Source organism: Thunnus albacares, chromosome 7, assembly GCF_914725855.1.
Source record: "Thunnus albacares chromosome 7, fThuAlb1.1, whole genome shotgun sequence".
In the NCBI taxonomy this organism is placed as follows: domain Eukaryota; kingdom Metazoa; phylum Chordata; class Actinopteri; order Scombriformes; family Scombridae; genus Thunnus; species Thunnus albacares.
This window is the reverse complement of record NC_058112.1, coordinates 29,578,657-29,600,842: the sequence shown is the minus strand read 5'-3', so window position 1 is coordinate 29,600,842 and position 22,186 is coordinate 29,578,657.

The following is a 22,186-nucleotide window of genomic DNA, read 5'->3' as shown; positions in this document are numbered from 1 at the left end:
CATGAAACAAACAATAATGCCATATTTCCATCATGTTTCCTGTGTTGTTTTTCACACTTTGAGGTTTGACTAGTGCTATTTTAATTACGTTGTCTTTTTTAGGTCAGATTAATGCCACAAGCTGTTTATCTCGACGACCAAACTCCTAATATAAACATAATATAAAATTCATACTACATTTGGATTGAAACCTGTGTAGAGACCGCATCTGTGTATGTATGCACAAATCATATTTTGGAATGGCTTTAGGTTTTATTGAGGAAAGACTAGGTTAAGGGTTAGGCTAATGTTTAAGGATTAAGGAATGTAGTTCTGATGCTTATGGTTGAGATAAGGGGCTATGGAATGAATGTACTCGATGGGAAGTCCCCATAACAATAGCAAGATTGTGTGTGTGCATGTGTGGTGCAGGGAGGAGATAGTAAGAAGAGAGACAGAAAGCAGAGAAGGAGGAGAGTTACACAGAAATGATCTTGGGCAGACCTGTAAACATCACACACTCCTCACCACCCGGCCTTCTGTACACACACACACACACACACACACACACACACACACACACACACACTACTCATATCCTGGGTTAAAAGACTTGGCCTTGGAACAGATGCAGCTATTCACTGATCTGTGGGAGGGTTGACAACAAGACAGAAGGAGTGTGTGTGTTCCTTCATTTGTCTATATGTGGTGTACATATTGTTTATCCACTGTATGCCTGTTTTATACTGGGATAGTTGGAGTCCTAACCTCAGTTTAATTGCCCCCGGTCTTCTGCTTCTCTTTCACACTGTTTACTACTGTTACCATCCATGGTGTGTGTGCTTCCTGATGAAAGTGTTAGCAGGAAATTATATTGGCAGCTGTTTTATTCGAACGCAGGGAAAACAAACATAGAGGCGGGCGGAGCCAGGTGAGCAAGACTGAATGAACTGGGACTGTCTGTATTGGCTGCAAAGAAGTAAACAAGTGACCCTCTTTCACTACCTTGGAAAACATATCAAGCAGCATCTGTGATGAGAATGCTAATGGCAGTTTCAGTTCAGTCCTGAATTCTAACTAAGGCGTTCTTCTTGCTGGTCACAGTTTGAGTAATGCAAAAACTAGTCCACAATAATCATTTTTTATAAGTTTTTTATAAGTGTTTCAAGTTCTCTTACAATGACTGAACCTATACTATACTACTACTACTACTATAGGGCGGCTGTGGCTCAGGAGGTAGAGCAGGTCGTCCACTTATCGGAAGATTGGCAGTTCCATTCCTGGCTCCTCCAGTCCACGTGTTGAAGTGTCCTCGGGCAACATTTTGAACCCCATATTGCTCCTGAAGTATGTGGATGAAGGTGAATGTGTGTGAATGGTCAGTTCCTTCTGATGGGCAGGGTAGGACCTTGCCTGGTATGGGTGAATGTGGAATGTAGTGTAAAAGCTCTTTGAGTGGTCAGAAGACTAGAAATGCGCTATAAAAGTACAGTCCATACTGTCTTAAGCATATAACCAGGAAGTAACAGTATACTGTGGCCTATATCACGCCAGAGCTGTTTTCAGTCATAGTGAGCACATGATTCAGTCAGTTAGTGCCCGGTCAGTATGGTTCAGTTTACAGGATCTGCTACTTGGCTGAAGTGTAACTGTGAGTCACGCACGGAAAACTTAGCTGCCGATATTGTTCAAGGAAACACAGGAGTGGGAGAAGTGGATTAGGAGATTCGAGCATTTCAGACTGGCAAGTACTTTGAACAATAAGTCTGAAGGAAACCAAGTAAATACAGTAGTGTACTGCATGGGGAACGAGGGTGATGACATGCTACGAGGGCTGGACTTAATGAGTGAGCAGCACCAGCGATAGGATGCAGTTAAAAAAGCATTCGACATATTTTGTTCAAAGACAAACACCATATATGAACTGGCTTAGTTCTACAACACAAGTACAGCAGCCTACTGAAACACAATTCATCACTGGTGGAAAACTGTGAGTATGGGGATCTGCATGACGAACTTTTGAGAAACAGATTAGTAGTAGGTCTTAAAGATTCATCACTGTCACACAGGGGCTGCAACTCAATAAGGACCTCACCGTCATGAAAGCCATCACAATGGCTAAACAGTCAGAGGAAATAAAGTGATTGATTTTAGAGGAGAAATGAGCGCTAGTAAAGCAGTTACTGATAAAGTGCACATTAAGAGAGGGAAACAGCATAAAAACAAAGTCAAGGAACAGAGACAGGGACAAACAAAAGCAAAGAAAACAGAGCAGAGCAGGGCGTAAGACAAAGCATGCCCAAAATGTGGTAAATCACCCTTTCACCCAGCATTTCAGTGCTTAGCTAAGCATGAAGAATGCCACAACTGCAGTAAACAAGGACATTATGGGAAAGTATGTAGGTCAACCAGCACAGTGAAGGGTTGCAGAGGATGTGGATGGACTGCTTCTAGGAGAGGTGAAGGAACCATGGATGGCTGACATCGACGTAAGAGGCAGTAAAGTCACCTTCAAAATAGATACTGGGGCCAATGTTACAGCTGTTCCCATGCAGGTGTTTAAAAGAGTCATACACAGAGATGGGAAGCTAGATAAAGCCCAGAAACCACTCTATGGTCCCAGTGGAGCAAAACTGACAGTCCTGGGGTCAGTTACAGAGGAGCACCACAGAGAAAATCTTGGTAGTGAGGGATCTACAGGTGGTGATACTGAGCAGACCAGCTTCAGTGACACTCAAGCTAGTATCTGGCCAAGAGACAGTATGAAAGACGTACCCTTAACTGTGATGGATTCGGGTGCCATTGCCACTCATGGGCAAAGTGAAGAAGCGGTTGGAGAGGATGGAAAATCTAGGGGTAATCAGCTACATGGAAGAAGTAATGGACTGGATTTGGTGGCATGGTGATAGCCCTGAAAAAGAACAAAGAGGAAGTCCGCATTTGTGTGGACATGTCTCTCCTAAACGTTCACCCTCCCCACTGTAGACTAAACCATAGCCGTGCTCACAGGGGCACAATATTTCACTGAGCTAGATGTGAACATGGGCGTCTGGCAAATTCCCCTGTCTAAAGAATCAGCTCTCTATACCACCTTCATCACACCATTTGGACATTACCACTTTAACTGCCTTGATGCTTTTGGTATCACCTCTGCCCCAGAACATTTCCAGGACAGGATGGTGACTGAGGTTACTGCAGGCCTAGAAGGTGTTGTCTGCTACATGGACGATACCCTCATCTGGGGTACTACAAAGGAGCAGCATGACGCTAGGGTGCACACTGTCCTGGAGTGAGCAGAAAAGGCAGGGGTCACACTCAATATATCAAAGAGGTGAAGTTTTTTGGTTACGTCATCTTAGCTGACGGCATGATGCCAGATCCAGGACAAAACAAGAGCTGTGCAGGACATGAAAGAGCCAACAAATATAAGTGATCTCAGAAGCTCCCTAGGTATGGTGAATCAGTCAGGGAAGTTCATACCAGATCTGCCTGAAAAAGACAAACCACTAAGAGACAACCGCTGGTGCTAGGGTCACCACCGGCACCCTCAAGCATGAGCTCTCCTCTGCACTGGTCGTCTGGTTGTACAACCCTAACAAGCAACTGACAATATCTGATGCTACAAAAGGATGGAGAGATTTGGTCACCAGTCGCTTATGCTTCCAGGTCGCTGACAGACACAAAGCAGTGATATGCTCAACTGGAAAAGGAAACACTAGCACTGACTTGGACTTGTGTTCAGCATCGTTCAACTACATTTTGAGCTGGAAACCGGCCACAAACCTCTTGTGAGTCTCTGAGGTGACTCACTGCCACCTCAGATACAGAGATTCAGGATGCACCCAATGAAGTACTCCTACACAATCACACACATGCCTGGAAAAAGCCTCACAACAGCTGACACACTCTTGCTCCCCACTCAAAGATGGTGCTACACAAGCTGACAGTGACCTGAAGGAAGATACTAATATCTACATCGAGGCTGTGCTGGACAATCTCCCGACAAGTTAACAAGTTATAGATACCTGACTGAGCTTCATGAGCAGCTGTGTGCTGACAGTGTTTGCACACAAGTCATGAAATACTGTGTGAAGGGTTGGCCAGACAAGAGCCACTTACAAGGACACTATTTACATGAGAGAGCAGTTCTAAGTGTGCATGATGGACTTCTCCTGCATAGCACAAGGTTGGTTATACCAGCTAACATTAGAAATGATGTACTTGAGAAAATACACATATACACAAGGGTCACCAGTGGGTGTTACAGTGCAGAGAACGTGCTAGTCAGACAGTGTAGTAGCCTGGACTAAGCAGTCAGATAAGTGAGCTAGTCATTAAATGCAGAGAATACATCAAAGAAAGTGTAAATGCAAAAAAACCTCTGATGCCGACCAAACTTCCAGACAGGCCCTGGCAAAAACTAGGTGCAGATCTCTTCACTCTAATAGGCAATACCTATTTGCTAGTGGTTCTAGATATGTTCTGTGGGCTGTTATCACAGTTCTGACATGAAATGAAGGAGTTTGCAGTTGACTATGGCTTTGACCATGTAACCAGCAGCCCTAAATACCCCCAGAGTAATGGCGAGGCAGAGCATGCTGTTCAAACTGTTAAAAACAGAAAGGGTCTGAATGCTAAACTCAAAGTAGTCTGTGAAAGAACCCAACACAACAGACATCAGCTCTGCGTGAAAAAACATAGCCCTTTCATTCATTTAAAACGAGAGCAGTTCGTTAATGCAGAAGGGAGTTGAACCAGGCTCAACTTTTGCAACAGTGCAACGTCATCCAGCAAGGCAGTGTGTTGGCCAGTCACATACATGCAAGCACACAATCCAGGTGGATTACCTTGTAACGTGAACGCCATATTTGACTGTTTACCTCACGATCATTGCAATGAAAGATAAAACAGTTGCCGCTGTGATAACTTTTCAGTTGTCTTCCTGTCTGTAAGTATTACAAACTGCTGTGCTGTGTTTTGGCATCTGATAAACCTTTAATGCATTAATCTGTAGCTCCAATTGGACTTCCCTGATTGTATTTCATTGTCTCACCGGTACCTCAAACAACAAGCCCCCACCAACGCAACCCCTTGCACTGTTTTAGCACAGGGCTGATTTTGGTGAGGAGACATTATGCTTTTTTATCATCTATTGTCACATGTCTGACTGTAGACTATGTTGCATCTCTGTTGTGGCGCAGTTAGGCTTACACATTTGGACTGCTAATATAATAGCTCATTCCATTTTGGACTGTCGTTCCCTTAAGGGACAGCACCATCAAAATGATTTGCTATTGGTCAACAGAGCATTCACTTGTCACCAAAGGAGTTTACCAAAATAGAACTCTTGTATGCTTCGGCAGGGGAATCCACTGAATGTGGTGATGCAACTCAGATGAAAAATGTTGGTCCAAAATTTAGCTGTTATAAATGCTGATATGATACTGATGATTCATTATGCTCAGGTCAGCTTGAGCATTCAGTGTTTGGACTTGCAAGACTTACAGGATTGTGGACATGTTGTTTCTTGGCCCTCACAAAGGTTTGGGAAAGCATGACTAATTTTTAGGCAAACCGAAACCTTAATTCCAGCTTTGGGCTGAGCAGCCATGGGAAAGCTTAAACAGCCTTGATTTTGGCTTGATTAAATGTATTTGTCAAGTATGTGTTTTGGAAGAAATTCATCAGCTGAAGGTTTGCGTGTCAAGAAACAAAAATGTTACCCTTAAGCTGAAGGAAATCACCAAATCAAAGGTTTCACATGATGAAAAAGTGAAGAAACGTATCTTCCGTATCTCATTTCCATCACCCTTCCCTCTCTTAACCTTGATGGGAGTGGTCAGGGAACCCCCCTTTATTTCCACCACCACCACTACCTCCTCCTCCTCCTCCTCCTCCATGCCTCCACCCTTCCTACTCCTCTGTGAAAGTGTATCAAAACCAGCCTAGATCCTCACAGAGAAAAGACATGAGTGAGTATAAAAAAAGAATCAGCAGTCAGTTTTTATGACCATACAAGGCAGCCTCACATTCCTGCCTCGGACATTTACAGGCTGTTTAAACTCTGTTCCTGGTGCTTGCCAAAACTCTGGAGAGGAATTCTTATCTAGCTAGAGTGCACGAGCCATTTATTTATTTATTTTTTTACTATATGGAGAGAGTTATGGGAGGATGATGAGTGGTGGAAGTAGGAATGACTTTACGTAAAAGGTTAATGGTGAGGGGTGGAGAGAAAATTAGGACAAATAGATGTAAGAGAGTGTGAGTGTGGAATGAGAAGTTTCCTCTCAAAAGCTGACTGACTCTGAGTGACGGATTGGATGAGCTCATTGAAGACTGGCTGAATGCCCACATGTTATCTATTACTATGGGAAGTTAGGTTTGGAGATATAAAGATTTGCTTTATAAAGGTCTACAGGCTGCAAGGATTTGAATTTACACAGTGGGTTTCTGATTTTGGCATAAAAAGTGATTTAGACTACATATTAACAAATTAAATGTTGAAATTGGTTTTACAGTTAGGTTTTAATGGCGTATTTTAGGTGCTTCTCCACACACAAATCTCAGTTACACTTGAAATCTCTTATCTTAATATAATCCAGATATAATTTATTGAAATTCCATTTAAACCAAACAATTCAGAGCATCTTCATTTACCAATTTGTAATGTCTGTGTCAATATGGATCGGTAATATTTCGTGAAGAGATGATCCATTTCTTGGCTATCTTGTGACGCTCCAGCACATCGAGATGGCAGATTTGGATCCAGTCCAGGTGCCATCTTGGATGCTTTTACACTTCTTCATGGTCCTTAGCTTTCCAGTAGCTCTTCAACCAGCTAAGTAGCTGTCCAAGTACATGAAGTTTAAATGTATACCTAAATGCATTAGGTATTGAAATGACCAGGGGAAACTTATTTTTTGATACAGAAGTTTCCTCTCAATTAAGGTCTAATGACTGAAGTTGCAAGGATTTTTTTTATGTTTCTCTGTGTTTAGTGTGTTGGCTGATGCTGTGATCAGACAGCATGACATTCATCTTTCAGGCTGGTCAGTTTGTCAGATTAGGTGATCACGGTCTTGCCGTAACTTGGCCTAGGGACATGTCAGACTACACATCGAACACTGATCAATATTAGCTTCCACAACCTGCATGAACTGTTACGGTGATCAAGCAGGAGGGTCCGGACCTATGGGATACCATGGCATTGTAGATTTTAACTAAGTGAGAGAATGAAAAAGCATATCTGACATGCTCGTTTTTCTTTCGGAGCTGTGTGAAGCATCATAGAATCTGTTGTCTCCTAATATAACACACTACACAGGTTGAAATGACGCCCCACATCTGATGGATCAGACCATTTCAGGCTGACATCATGTCCAGTCCGATCCCTGCATTAAACATAATGCATGTTATTTAGATCTGAAATCTTGCATTTATGAAAAGGGAGCCAATACTATACACTATACTAAAGAAGACATTAAGCAGTAAGAGGTTCACTGTCTAACTCAAAGATGCACATGAGCGGTTGTAGGGATCTGTCCTTTGTCCTTTGATATAAATAACTGTCCTCCCCATTACCTACACTACATATTGCCTGATTAGGCATTTTCAAGCATAAGTTAAAATCATTGTTGATGTATATAGATTTCATCAGTGTCACTTTGAACAAAAGGTATGATCAATATTTTGAAAGATACTTATATTCATTTGCATTTATTGCACCTGGAGACTGAAGTGATTCTGATTAGATATACAATCCAAAATGTTACTTTTATTATAATATTTGACCAGAAATGTCAGTTTGGGAGCAAAAAAACTCTAAAAACTCTAATTTAGTATTACCTTTCACAAATTGTGATGCACACTTACTTTAGCTTAAACTAAGTGTCTTCAGTCGGAAGCTTCTTCAGCTCTGCTGCAATAAGGACTGTTCACCGCCATAGCCATCTACAGTGACTCCTCCGCTGAGTGGCAATGCACAATGGACATTTTTAGATTAAATTTGCGCATTAATAGCAATATCTTGCCATAAAGTTTAAAATTCTTTTTTTTAATTCTATTTTATTTTATATATTTTTTATTTAGTATTGTACTTTTTTAATGTATTTTTGGTAATTCACACACACACACACACACACACACACCTCATTTTGTGTGTTTTTGTAAGCTATGTGTGTTGTTTTTTGTGGTGTGCTGTTGTTTTTGTCATTTATGTGATAGCTGCTGTAACACTGAAATTTCCCTTTGGGGATATCTATCCATCCGTTCATCCGTTCATCCATCCATCCATCCATCATCCTCACACACCTACATAGACACACTCATGGACACCTCTTCAGTATCAGAGTGCTGTTCCATGTCATGAGTCTCTTCTCTGTGTGTGGATGATTTTTTCCACTGCTCCGTTCTGCTCTGCCTGGCACAACAGTGGACTCCCCTCATTAAATCCAGATGTAAAGACAAACAAATCCAACAGGCTTTTATATAGACGCACACATGCTGGCATTCATGTATGCCCCTATGTGTGATGAAATACATACATCCATATATATGACAAACATTCTGGCTATAAATGTCATGATATTGTGCTCAGTTGGTGGATCACTGTTTGTCTCTTCAAGTACATTTTAACTGACAGATTGTGTACTATTTGCGTCTTTAAAATGACATTGTCAGATTAGGGATATCTTGTGAGATAACAATCGTTGTTAGCAAGTGATTGATAAGTAACAATTGTGCTTATTTTGTAAAGGTTTATCACACCCATGGTGGAGCCACACAGGTGTTTTCACTTAATTTGGCTGATTAGACCTCTCATAAGGACTGTGTGGGTTTGTACAGACTGTGACAACTCTCTCAGTCACCAATTACACCTGTCAACTTACACCTTTGTCATTCTTATTAGTATATTAGGGGTCTGTGATCTTATGTAATAGCCAGCATACTGAAAATCTGCCCAACTCTTTTTCACAGCAGACATTTTGACAGGGAAAACACAGGTGCAATTAATACCATTAATGATGGCTGAATCCCATTTAGTTTTTTACAACTTCATGTCCCTGGTATAATGCATGATGGCTCACAGGTATGGCTTCCTTGGGCACTTGAATGGACCACAAAGCCAAACTGATGCATTTTGTTGCTGCAATAAATGGTTAAAACCATAACGTGAGAGTCCTGACTAAAACAAATGTATTATCCAAGAAAAATATGAACATATCACAGGAAAACGAGGAAGCACAATCCAATGGATGTTGGAAGGCTAATAACCACACTTCAGATTCTCTCGTCTGATAAGTTTGTTGAAATGCAGTAACCAAAATTTTCCCTTGTCATCCAGCTTATGAGAAATGACTGACCTTCTGATGACTTGTATCATGTTGAGGGCAGTGTGGGCCCAGGGTCAATGATCAAATGAAAGAAAGAATAAACTTGCTTTGGTGGATATGTAGTTTTTGTCTCAATATAGTCAGAATTGTAAACACTTGGCACTAAACTGTCCAGCTCTGATGTGTCCGACATTTCTGTCTTCAGTTCATTATGGGTCTGCTAAGCAGAGCTGGAAAAAGTAGAGATTTTTAACTCAAGTTCTGCCACTTTAAGTACTCGAGTTTTTTTCCATTGAGTAAATAATTTATTGTCTGTTTTTGATTATTCCTTGTGTTGGAGATGTGATTTTTATTCTTTCACCAGTTCATTTGTGGTGGGTAAATGTGAAATCTGAAAATGAAGCTTACTAAAGTTCAAAATAGTGAGAGTAAATACATAGAAAACTGAAAAGCCACATCACATATTTTAGAATAAGAGTATAAGAGGAGCCAGGTCTGAGGGTTGGTTTCTTTTGAGCAACTTTAATGTTGAACTGAATCAAAATACAGTTTTAGGAAAAAAACAAAAAAAAAAACAAACAAAAAAATCCCTTGGAGCTGTTGAATGGTCAAACGGCAAAAATGAGTCATGCACACAAATGCATTCAGCAGTTTGTACAGACTGTGATAGCTCTCTCAGTCACCAGTTACACCTGTCAACTTACACCTTTGTCATTCTTATTAGTACGTTGGGGGTCTGTGATCTTATGTAATTGCCAGCATACTGAAAATCTGCCCAACTCTTTTTCACAGCAGACATTTTGACAGGGTAAACACAGGTGCAATTAATACCATTAATAATGGCTGAATCCCATTTAGTTTTTTACAACTCCATGTCCCTGGTATAATGCATGATGGCTCACAGGTATGGCTTCCTTGGGCACTTGAATGGACCACAAAGCCAAACTGATGCATTTTGTTGCTGCAATAAATGGTTAAAACCATAACGTGAGAGTCCTGACTAAAACAAATGTATTATCCAAGAAAAATATGAACATATCACAGGAAAACGAGGAAGCACAATCCAATGGATGTTGGAAGGCTAATAACCACACTTCAGATTCTCTCGTCTGATAAGTTTGTTGAAATGCAGTAACCAAAATTTTCCCTTGTCACCCAGCTTATGAGAAATGACTGACCTTCTGATGACTTGTATCATGTTGAGGGCAGTGTGGGCCCAGGGTCAATGATCAAATGAAAGAAAGAATAAACTTGCTTTGGTGGATATGTAGTTTTTGTCTCAATATAGTCAGAATTGTAAACACTTGGCACTAAACTGTCCAGCTCTGATGTGTCCGACATTTCTGTCTTCAGTTCATTATGGGTCTGCTAAGCAGAGCTGGAAAAAGTAGAGATTTTTAACTCAAGTTCTGCCACTTTAAGTACTCAAGTTTTTTTCCATTGAGTAAATAATTTATTGTCTGTTTTTGATTATTCCTTGTGTTGGAGATGTGATTTTTATTCTTTCACCAGTTCATTTGTGGTGGGTAAATGTGAAATCTGAAAATGAAGCTTACTAAAGTTCAAAATAGTGAGAGTAAATACATAGAAAACTGAAAAGCCACATCACATATTTTAGAATAAGAGTATAAGAGGAGCCAGGTCTGAGGGTTGGTTTCTTTTGAGCAACTTTAATGTTGAACTGAATCAAAATACAGTTTTAGGAAAAAAACAAAAAAAAAAACAAACAAAAAAATCCCTTGGAGCTGTTGAATGGTCAAACGGCAAAAATGAGTCATGCACACAAATGCATTCAGCACCGGATACTAGCAACTCCCTTTGTTATCAGAATACTGCTGTTGTTATTCAACAATAAATCAAAAAAATTCCACAACAACATTTAGTATTTGCAATCCCACTGACAAAATTGGTGCATACAAGTCAAACCAACAAGGATATATTGTTGCTGTTGTTATATGAAAAAAGACATATTTCAACTTTTCATATCTATGTTTTGTTTTGTGCCCTCTAATCCAGATAAAAACAGAGTATCACCATCATCATTATGTGCTGTAACCTTGAGTGGAACACTGATTTCCTTTTTCCAGCTTCCATCTTTGAAAAGAGGAAGAGTGTGGTTGACAATAGCAGGAAAGGGAAACTTGTAATGAGAAGTTTGGCTGTAGCTACTATGTTAGCAGTCAGGACAGTGCAGTGGCAACAGGGAAATCATTTGCACATGTAGATAATACATGCTTATTCTTTGTAATCATACATTTTAATCTAATTTTGTCCAATTCACAGTAGCTGCAGTTCTCTGTTGTGATTGTACGTTATCATGTTGAAAAATGTATGATAACAAGAAACATTCTCTCAAATTCATTATGCTGTATATAATGCACTCCTGTGACTTTCTCTTCAAGTACATACACAGTCACCCAGGTATGGCGACATCTTAAACCTTTCTGAACCGCTTTCGACAGCAACCTGGATGAGTGAACTCCCTCCAGTATCAGTTAGACCCTGCTTTAAAACATGCTAGGTCACATGAAGATGAACTTAAATTAGGATGGTTAGAGTCAATGGTGAATGCAGAGCAAAGAGGTCTGTATTCATATTTCTGCACAGCTTGTAGCCAGAATGTTTAACTGAAACAAATATTGCCAGCTGTAAAATACAGCTGTTAGCTGGTGAACTTATCATGAAATGCAAACAGTAACCAGGAGACCCAAAGTCAATATGAAGCAGGTTTAGGTCAATAAATGATGGCTAAAACCAGGATCCGTCACTGTCAACATTAAACTAATTTGTGAATCCTAGCTGCAAATCAATTATCACTTCCGCTTCAAGGTTCAAGGACAAACAAATAATCTACTGCCACACTGGTATATACTCATTACAAAGCTCATTATACCAGAAAAGAGTTTCTGGATGGATGAAAGATGGAGGGATAACTTTGTTATTCTTGGATCGTTAATGTTAATGAAGCAAATCCTGCAAGCCAGTTCAGGCAGCCCAACTCGAGTCGCTGCTCCACTCACGTCATACTTCTTTCAATGCAACATATATCCAATGCACCGTGTTACCAGCTATCTGTTGAGTTAATTTGTTATCATCATCACTCCCCACTTGAACTTGATATTTACTTGTGGGGGGTGACAAACAGACCTAGATGCCAAACTGTACTGTACTTATTCTCCATTTATGTAATATTTTATTCATTCCACATGTGTTTGCTGACTTGAAGTGGGATAAAGTTTGGACCTTGGGTGGTACCACAATAAAAGCCCATGTTGTTATCAAGGGTTGGACATAGAACTAGACACTGGACTGCAAGATGGTGCCCATTCATTTCAATGAAAGCTTCTCCTGTGCAGCCAACAGAACGTGTGCATTAATGTCTCTTCTGTCTGCTCAACTCGTAGACTTCACATTGAGATGTCATAGATATAAAAATTGTTTCATGGTTTAAAAATTCACAATACAAAATGTAATACATGATGTTGTTTGCAAGTTTGAGTGTACAATCAAGACTTTCTCAGATGTTCATATTATAATGTTGAAAAAAGCTTTTTGGGCCAGAGAAGATTATTTTCTTGTGCACCATGGTTTGCCAGTAGGACAAATTGTAAGCAAGGCTGACTTGCTGTCAAAATCCCAGGAAAAGCACTGGGCTGTGAGCTGATTTTGACATTGTGGTCACTGTTGGAATTGCAGGTCACATGAGGCTCACTGGCCCAAAAAAACATTTGTTTAACAAATACTCCAAAGTGACTCTTTTTATTATCACAATTTGAGTCATCATGCCATTCATGCCAGCAGGGAGTCATAAGGCTCAGCCAGAGAGGGACTCTAATAGTCATGCTCTATGAGCCCAAAGACACAGAGCCTGGTAAGCAACTTTCATTGGAAATAATGGGGCACCATCTTGGAAGACGGTATCCATTTCTCTTAATATAGCCATGGTTTATCCTTTGTACAGTGGCCCTTTTAGGACAGTTCAGAGCTTGTTAGGCTCAGACTTAGCTGAATGTGTAATGTTTGGCATGTGCTTAGCATGAAGCTGGTGGGAATTGAGTAATTGGTTTGAGTGGTATCCTGTCCTGAATTACAGTTGTCTTTCTAGAGAGCTGGAGCTGCATTGAGAACCATTGTTGATGTGGCCCTGTAGAGCCCAATGAGAAATTTTATTTGATAAAACAATTAAATGTGACTTTAATTGAGCTGCTGCAAAGATCAAACATGATCTTTAATAACTGGATGTTCTCTAACCACTGATTTGCTCTTCCAGAAATAAACACAATCAAAATGTCTGGACTTGTCTAAGTAGCTATGGCAACACAAGCTTCCTGACAACTAGCACATTTTGGCTTCCTCATTCATGGGTGCTGGTTCACTGTGCTTAAAATACCGACCAGTGAAAACTGAAGAACAGTGGAGCGACCTCTCTGTCGAAAGTAATATCATTAGTACTGGTTTTTGGTGTAGCGAGTACATAGCTATAATGAGACCATATGAAAAGTCTGACAAAGTGATGACTGGAAGGAAAACTAATCCAAAGTCCGTCACTCGCAAGGTTTTGAAAGAGAACTTTTTCTTTTACTCTTACAATGGGCACAGAATGAAAGCCCTCAGACAGTACAGGAAAATACATCAACTGAACAGGAAGGATGATGGTTAAAGCTGTAAAGATGGAGCTCTGTTAGACATTTGCTCAACAGGTGCTTCCACATTGGGCAGAAGATTTTAAAGCCTCAAAGCCTTCCTACAGACTTGTAAAGTCCATTTAGTCCAATGCCCAAGCTCTAATTGATAAAGCACATGTCTTTAGGGATGAGTGACTCCTGCTGGATACATCAAAAACTTCCCAATGTTTTAATGGCCCCCAAAGTAGACTCCACAAATCCTCATTTTCAAAGACTTTGGATATAGGAGCCCACATTGATGTCTATATAGGGACAGAGATGGGTACATAAATTCTGTACCTATATAGGTACTGGTTCTTTACTTAAGGATTTAATTCTGGGAGGCTTTATTCTCCATATCTTTTCAGACACAACAGACGCTACATATACTGCATCTGCTACATATACTGTTTCTGCTACATATACTGTATACAGCTGGAGTTACTGGTTATTTTGTAGCTACAGATAATACATTGAGCTTCAGATAAGCTCATAAAATATCCATTTTACTTCCTTCTGTCCCTCATTTTTTTATTCGTTCCTTCAGTTCTGTCCTTTCTTTCATTTTCTTTTCTTTCTTTCCTCTGTCCTGTCTTCTGTCATTTCACATTTCTTTCTGAATTTTGCTTCCTTTTCTTTTGCTTCTTCAAGTTATTCAAAAGCATGAACGTGTCCAAAAGTGGAGACATGAGGTTTTCACCAATGAGTCCAAACTCTATAATCTACTTCATGATGAAGGCCTTTAAGCCCTTTTGGGCATTGAATAGATTGGATTAACTTTATTACTATGCCAGAGGGAAATTGGTTTGCAGTATGTGCACAAAACTTAACACAAACAAAAGAAAACATACACACTAAAAAGAAAGAGAAACAATCAGCAGCAAGCCAAGACACAGTCCACACATGTCAAACATCCTTAGGAAAAGCACACAAAAACTACACAGCACCATTCAGCAGTGCTTATGATGTACAAAGATGATGTACCTCTACTCAAGTAAGTAAAAGTAAGTAAAACTTTATTTATATAGCACCTTTTTTTTTAACACAGGTTACAAAGTGCTTTACATTGACATTGGCATACAAAGAAAAGAGGACAAGAAAATGATAAAAGACACATTCAAGAACACATACAGACATCACACACATACGAACACAGCAAGCATACAGTCATCACCCAGAGCACACACTTGAATTTATCGAATGTTATGGGAAAGCCATTCTAAAAAAGTAGGTTTCAAGTGTTTTTTGAAACAGTCAGCAGACTCAGCTGATCTGATGGAAGTGGGGAGATTGTTCCAAAGTCTGGGTGCTAGGGCAGCAAAAGCACAGTCGTCTTTGGTTTTTATTTTGGCACGTGGTATAGCCAACAGGTTTTGATTGGAAGACCTAAGTGACCGCTCGGTAGTATAAGGGCTTAGTGGCTAGGAGATGTAGGCAGGAGCTAAACCGTGTAAGGCCTTATAAGTGATTAAAATAATCTTGAAGTCAATCCTGAGCTTCACTGGCAGCCAATGCAGTGAGGCTAAAAGAGGAGTGATGTGAGATTTACGACCAGTAGTTAATAGTCAAGCTGCTACATTTTGTACAAGCTGAATATCTGACAGGGCAGCTTGGCTAAGGCAAGTGAAAAGGGCATTGAAGTAATTGAGGCCTTCTAAGTCAGAGGTAGACAATAATGGTCTGATTTTTGCAATGTCCCTGAGTTGAAAAAAGCAGGATTGAACCATTTTATTGACATGGTACTCAAATTTTAATTTAGGGTCAAATATAACACCAAGATTCCTGGCATTAGTTTTGACATAGGGGGCAAGTGGGCCAATATGCTGAATGATGCCTTTAGCAGTATTTTCAGGGCCAAAAATGAGAAGCTCAGTTTTGTCAGAATTTAGTTGAAGAAAGTTGACAGACATCCAGTCCTTTATCGCAGCTAAACAGCTGTGGAGAGTGTTTAGGTTGCTAAAATCATCTGGTTTTACAGAAAAATATAGCTGAGTGTCATCCGCATAGCAATGATAGGATATACAACCAAAGCGACTGATTGTCTGGCCTAAGGGAAGCAAATACAAAGAGAAAAGAATAGGACCAAGGATTGACCCCTGGGGCACCCCATATAGCAGCGGAGTGGATGAGGACACATAGTTACCCATGGAGACAGAGAAACTTCTATTTGACAAATATGACATAAACCATTCTAGGGCTTTCCCTGAGATACCAACGCATGTATTTAGTCGATTAATGAGGATGGAGTGATCAGTGGTGTCAAAGGCAGCGCTCAAGTCAGGTAAGACCAAGATGGAGCGTTCCCCCTTATCAGCCTGCATAAAGATGTCATTCATGACTCGTAACAGAACAGTTTCAGTACTGTGGTTTTGACGAAAACCAGATTGAAATTTATCGAAGACATTAATCCCTTCAACAACTTGAAGAAGCTACTCAGCAGCAAGTTTTTCCAGTATTCAAGTCAAATTTGAGTACTTCCTCTACCACTGCTGGCAACTTATACTGGATCAAAACAGTCATTTGTTAGAGACACACTAGATGCATTTTAATGACCTTTGGTCCTAGTTTTAATGTCTCCCCATCACTGCCAGCATTGCCTTTATTCAGCATCAGACTGATAGTGACTGTTGCCAGCTTGATGAAACGGGTAGAGCAAAAGACAAATCATAATATCAAATCTGGGATCAGTGTTCTTTTGGCCTCTACTCAGGATGATTTCAGCCGTAAAGAAAGCAGCAAAAATCTGGGAGCCATATGATCCACATATCGATAGGTATCTGGAACTGTGCTTTTTCCTTATATCCAAGCTTACTCACACTCACACTCACACACATACACACACCCACAGACACACAGGAAAGAGGGAGTCTGAGGAGACGAAAGTTACTCATGGAAGATGAGGAAATGTGAATCATCTCAGAGAGGAGGGAATTATGGTCAAAGGAGAAAAACAACGAAGTGAAACGAGAAGGCGTAATTCGCATCAAAGCGTGGATGAAGAGGGCGGAGGGAGGGTGATGAGGGATATCAAGGGGAAGAATAGACAGAATGAGGAGCAGATGAAGGGTCAAGAAGAGAATGAGAGTGAAAGAGATATTGAGGATAGGAGAGGGACAAGAGAAGGAGGGAATGTGAGGAAAGTTGTGGAAAGAGAGAGGCAGTCTGGTGAACATTGGGGAGAGAGTTAGAAATAGAGGGAAGAATGAGAGGACAAGGAAGTGGGATAGAGAATGGGGAAGAGAGGGTGTAGAGTTGGAGGAGCAAAGAGATGGAGGAATTAAACAAATCTAGTTCCTTATCAATCCTTCACTGGGAACAAGTGAAGGATTGATAAGGAACTGGATGAAAGAGAATCAAAGATGAAGAAGAATGTGGAAAGTGCAGTCAAAATGAACCAGACTAAACAATCCTCCACAGTTAGCTTAAACTGACTCCTTTTGAAACCCTCTGAGGGAGAAGCAAGAGCAGCATTTCAATAATTATTACGTAGCAGCTCTCGAAAACCCGTTCTGGCAGTTGAACAATGCTACAAAATTACATCCTGCTTCAAGTCATAACTCAAATAACAGTAACAAAGTGTTACTGACGGTCAATGCTCTTCTCTTGGCAGCGGTCATTCCCTATTCTCTAATGTTTCGACACCAAGGCTACAGAACACATGGCCATTTGTGGGCATGCGAGAACGATCTGACGTCAGTTCGATATGAAAGTAGAGGTAACATTGCAAACAGAACGTCCAGAGCAGACTTTTGGCTTTTGATTTGATTTGATTCACATTTTTTCATGCATTAATCTCAAGTTTTGGAACATGTTTAACAAAGACATCCAACATTATAACAGTATTTAAATGACAAAAAATCACAAAAAAATGGTGCAGTTCAGTAGAGTTTGAGAGAAGGTACACCCAGGGAAATAAAACCAAAACTGCAAATCTGCTGAATACCGCTAGAGGTAATTGTATTTTGGGTGAACTGACCCTTTGACCTGTAATGACAGCTAGCAAGGGTCTGGCACTTCACTGGAAAAGTGTGATAGTTTTACTGAGTGAGATGAAAGAGCCAGGCTTGAATCACATTTTAAGGTAGACTTGCACACAGCTCGTGTGTATCTTTGAACATGATCACTCCTGTTGGCTGGGACGCAGCCTGTAATACCAGGCCTCCTCTATAATGACATTCCATAAAAATGAATTGGTTCTGCTCTCTGCCTCCTCCCTTTCTGGAGGAATGTGGGTGGTGAGTTATCTCAGTTTCAGAGAGCTGGCATTTATACCACCTGTGTTCAGATGTCTGCCGTCGTTGATGTTCCTCCTCATCCTCAGTCGGGGAAAGTTTTAAAATTCCAGCGTACAGTACGTCTGTATTTAGCGTGGGATGATGGAGCCTGAAGAGCCAAGACTGCATGCTCTCCTTAAAGTATGAAGCCGGCACCTTAATCTGCCATTTGTCAAGTCTTTTTTTCACTCCTTTTTTGCTGTTTCTCGCCAAAGTTAAAATACCTTGATAATGGAAACGTACATTTAAGAGGGTGTCACATCATTATTGTAAGCTAAGAAAAGCTGATTTAGTCTCCTTCCTGCATCCTTCCATATCTTCCTCAGCTTCTCCTAATCTGTTCTTATCATGGTAATAATAATAAAAAAAAGCTTTCCACTTTCCTGCATGCGCGAACTGCTCTCCTACATTATGTTTCTGGTGTTGAAGGAATGTTAACAGGATCCTTTGAGTCTTTGTCTCTATGCCTTTTGTTCCTTCATGTAGCTGAAGCTTATTTTTAAGTTAAGTATAATCACTAGTTTTGACTTTGCAGCAGGGCCAAGGAATGAAAAATGTCATGTAGGAGTTGAGTTGATCTTCAGGTTCAGGATTGCACTCTGATCTTTCCTAACTTCTCTTTAAAGTTGCATCACTTGATTTTGATTTTGGCACATTAATACATTATCAATGCTGTCTCATTTACACATCAAGCAGACACAAAGCTTCATGTTTAAGTCCACCTGATGAATGTAAGTCCAGTACTGACTCTCCTTTTAGCTCTGTTTTGGTCTTCACCAACTCCCAAAGAAAATATCTGGCTCTTTAGCAGCTAGTTGCTAACTTTTTCTGCCATTAGATAGTTAGCTGGTAGCTTATCTGTGTTTTTTGGTTTTTTTTTGCTGAAACAGCTGCCTGCTGACAGCTGTTTACAAGGCAGATGAGAGCAGTGAGAGTAAACAGTAAAGGTATGGAACGTGAATCCAAAACAATGAGTTAAAAGATGGTAAAATGCTCAGTAAAGATAAGAGGAACTGCAGAGTCAGGTGATAATTATCTGGTTTTCTCACCACAATAAACCTATTTACACAGTAATTTCATCAATAATAAAATATAGATAATAGCAGCTTTAAAGGCAAAAAGCAGGAATATTTGTATTTTTTTCCTTTCATTACTAAAAATTGAGTTATGTAATAAATCAAACTTCCAAGCCCCTATGTATTGAATTTGAACATTTCCCTGTTTGCCCTCCACATTGGTAGACAGCAATGCACACCACAGTGTCTTAGGTTACAGTTTTGCATTTCCATTCTTAATAATAACTATTAAAGGCCAAATCCCCTTATTCATCCGGAAAGTATAACTAACTAGGATTTTACTTTAAGGTAGGTCGTCAGGTCAGCGGCTGTCTGAAATTTAAACAAACAGGCTTGTGATCAAGAGATCCATAAGATCACATGTTTTAATCTGAATCCCAAACCTGTTCAGGAAAATCTGGTGAACAAAACAGACTCTTATCTCACTTTAAGAACCAGTGTGTAGGACGTGTAGGACTTAGTGGCATCTAGTGGTGAGGTTGCAGATTGCAACCAACTGAATACCCCCACCACCCCCCTCATCCTCCACTTCCAAGTATGTAGGAGAATCTACAGTGGCTGCGAAACTCACAAAAAACGCGAAAGACCCTCTCTAGAACCAGTGTTTGGTTTGTCCATTCTGGGCTACTGTAGAAACATGGCGATGCAACATGGTGGCTTCTGTGGAAGGGCACCCACTTCCTATATAAATTTAAAGAGTTCAGATGGTAACAAAAACACAATGATTCTTCTTTTCAGGTGATTATACACCGATGAAAACATACTTATGATTATTATATTCCATTTCTGCCAATAGATCCCATTCAATCTTACACACCGGCTCTTTAAGAGGTGACCATGATAAGTTTCAGATATGATTCCATGTAATCCTCACTCTACAGCATCTCCCCCATTTACTGTAAGAATGTGTTTATATTTAACTTGTATGTTTTAACATGTTCAGTGGTCTTTATCAAGGGGTTAAGACAATATTCTATGATGTAAAGATTGGTTTATTGAAAACTGAGCAAAATATAGATGCTTTTCGTGTCCCAGATGCTGATGAACAGAGTACTGTGTTGTAATCCAAACATAAAACCATAAAATCGACTTCTGCTTGGTTATGAACAATCAGTGATTCATGTGGAGTCTCCACACTGCCCTACTGTAGCTGAAGGCTCTGGAAACAGACAACTCGAATTCCAAATAATTTACAAAATCTCATCTTGATTTAATCTCTTTTCGTGTGACTCTGACTCACTGTTACGTATTGGATACAGTTTACGTATCTGCTGCCCCACATTCATTCATTTATGACTGGGATTTATGACATGAGATCCTCCAACTGCAAGTTTTCAGCATGATTTATGGAGAACAGGCCTTCTTCAGACTTGATTCGGAGAGTTTGAGCAACTGAAGCTGATTCTACAATTTTTTTTTTCCAAGCAACAGTTTTGTAAAAAGACAATTTTTTATACAAAACAGTCAATATGCCAAACTAGAAAGCAAAGTTGCACCACACTCTGAATATGTTCATTTAAAGCCACTTTGTGTAGGAATTGAACATTTCTGAGTGTTGCACAAGCAGTGGTAGTATCACAAGACTCATGACAACTTAGTTTCTATGATTCAAATTTCCTGTTGCTACAGTATCACTGACAACAGCCACAACATTCAGCTGAATTGTTGATATGTGCGTGTGTCATCTAAATTTGGTTGCAAACGTGTAACGTGTTCAAGAATCATTAATGTTTATATCCAGAGCTACAAAACACTGGTACAACATGAAAAAACAAAAAAAATCCAAATATGTTTTGTTATGTACTCTTATATTTGGTGAAGGCTGAATGAAGTTTGTAGGAGTGAAGTAAAAAAAATAAGCAAACACTTTAGAAATCTTTTTATTCAGAAATGAGAGTAGCAAATATTTAAATTATCATATAAATTCATACAAAGACATCGTCTCCATTTAGAAGCTATACACCGAAATGGTGCATGGTCACATAGTTTTGCTCGCTGCACCAAAAACAAACAATTTGATGAACGAACAGGGACGAGATCTGGCGCAGACAGTTAAAAATAAAGCTTTTAAAAAGGTCCCTCCACATGTTATCTCATTATCATGTGGTGATCCTGCTTATCACTAATCAATTCCTCGTTGGCCCATGGCTTTTTGTTTTCTGAATTTCACTGAGATTTGTAAGTTGCTTTTGAGATACCCTACAAATACATAAACTGGACTAAAAGTGCCAGGTGGGTGTTTTTTTTTTTTTTTTTACACCATATCTGGACGGTAGACCACACTGACTGTCCTGTGATTGTCCAATGCACTCTAGTACTCAGACGAGGATACATGGAACATGGCCCGTCAAAGATTTGCTTCATATCAGGATCATCCAGAAACATGAGTGAGGCGTCAGGTGACTAACAAGGAAATCAACACTTCAGCATCTCTGTCCCATTTCTACACAAGCAAACATAGAACTGGAGAGTAAAACAGCTTCCACACACCGAGTACTGAAGGTGGTTATGTGTAATGGAGTCAAGTAAACTTTAACACAATGCAAATGCCAGTGATAAATGAATCACACTGCAAATTCCTGTGTTAAACTCCAGCACAATGCAAATTCAAATATGAAACAAATTACATTCAAATTCAAACTGGCACACAATGTTACAAGAATAAGATTCCACCATTCTCTCCTCTGCTTTCAATGTTTTCAACTCTTTCATCTCTTTTCTTTGGTAAGATATTTGCATGTACAGGATATCTGCATTATGTCTTTGGAAAAGAGAAGCTTTGATTCATAGATCAACAGTGCAAGGTTTCAAGCCATTAAAGCCCCGACTTCCTGTCACAGAACTGGAAAAGAAAAGAATTT